Consider the following 1473-nt stretch of genomic DNA (forward strand, 5'->3'; position numbering starts at 1 on the left):
CAGCTGTTTACAGGCACTTTGGGGCCCGTTAGACATTGTCCTATTCGCATCACATTTGAACTCCCAACTACCGAAGTTCTTCAGCTGGAGGCCAGATCTAGAAGTTCTAGCAGCAGATGCTTTTCTTCAACCATGGCTGAATACTCGCCATTATGCCTCCCCCTCCTTCTCTCTCATTACTCGAACTCTAATACATCTCAGGCATTACCGGACCTCATTGATCCTCATATCTCCTTTCTAGAGGACTCAACCATGGTTCCCTACACTCATGGAAATGTCCATTGACTTCCCGAGGTTAATACCGGTATTCTCCGACCTCTCTTGGCATGGCTCCTCTCTGGGGACTCAATTTCATCCCAAATGTTCCACAAACAACTCTGGACCTCCTGGCGAGAGCTTGGGCTCCAGGAACAAGAAAATCATACCTACATGCCTGGGACTCATGGACTAGTTGGTGCATGGAACAACATATGGATCCCATATCTGCACCCTTGAGTCATGTTTTGCATTTCCTTACTTCCCTTTCGACCATGGACTAGCTTATCGTACAATAAATTTATATAATCAGCTATCTCGGCAGGTCACCAAGGCTGGAACTGACTTTAAGCAGGTAAACATCCATTGGTGTGTCGACTCCTGCGTGGCATCAGATTTGCACGTCCACCACATCCTAAATATTCCGCCCTATGGGATGTTGACCAAGTTCTTCGGCTTTTTGAAAATTGGCCAAAGAATGAGGACCTTTCTATCAAGCAACTCTCTGCTAACCTAGTTATGCTGTTTTATCTAATCTCCTGTAAACGTGTCTCAGATGTTCGTGCACTGGACCTTACGGCACACTCATTTACACCAGAGGGTGTTTCCTTTGATATAACGGGAGGTAGGAAGACATCCATTACATCATTTTTTTATCCAGTTTTTCCACAAAACGTTAACCTACAGTATGTCCAGTGGCCTGTCTCAAGGAATATGAAGCAAGGATCTCTTCAGTTCATGATCCCAGGTATCCGGATTTGTTCCTGGCAATTCGACATCCACATCATCCGGTTTCTACAGTTACTTTATCTCGTTGGGTTAAATGGATCATTGCATCAGCTGGCATTGATGCTTCCACGTACGGAGCACACCCTGGTAGGGGTGCTGTGGCATCCAAAGCTTTCTCCTTGGGATGCAGACTGGAGGACCTCCTCTGTGCTGCTGATTAGTCCCGTGAATCTACGTTTCGGGAATTTTATTTTCGCCTGGTTTCTCATTTTTCCAATACGGTGGTCGCACAGCTTTGAACTAGCATAATGTGAGCCTCCATGTCCATTAATAAAATTTCCAGATTTTACTAATTTATGACGTAAAGTCATGATTTTTTTAAGGACACGGAGGCGAGTATTATCCCACCCAATCCAGGTATGTTGCACCCTCCTTTGGGTATATTTTCATGTATGGGGGTACAATCCTCATGGTAATGTTGTTCATTCA

The 1473-nt window shown here is 44.9% G+C and overlaps 1 pseudogene across 1 annotated transcript; it reads left to right on the top strand.

Moving 5' to 3' along the window:
* Positions 1-326: 326 nt before the first annotated feature.
* LOC309555626 lies at positions 327-1205 on the top strand (annotated as a pseudogene). Its single transcript has one exon. The product of its transcript is annotated as an uncharacterized misc_RNA (transcript).
* The last annotated feature ends 268 nt before the right edge of the window (positions 1206-1473 follow it).

The sequence above is a fragment of the Pelophylax lessonae genome (genome assembly GCF_965119305.1).
Source record: "Pelophylax lessonae genome assembly, chromosome: 5".
Taxonomy (NCBI): domain Eukaryota; kingdom Metazoa; phylum Chordata; class Amphibia; order Anura; family Ranidae; genus Pelophylax; species Pelophylax lessonae.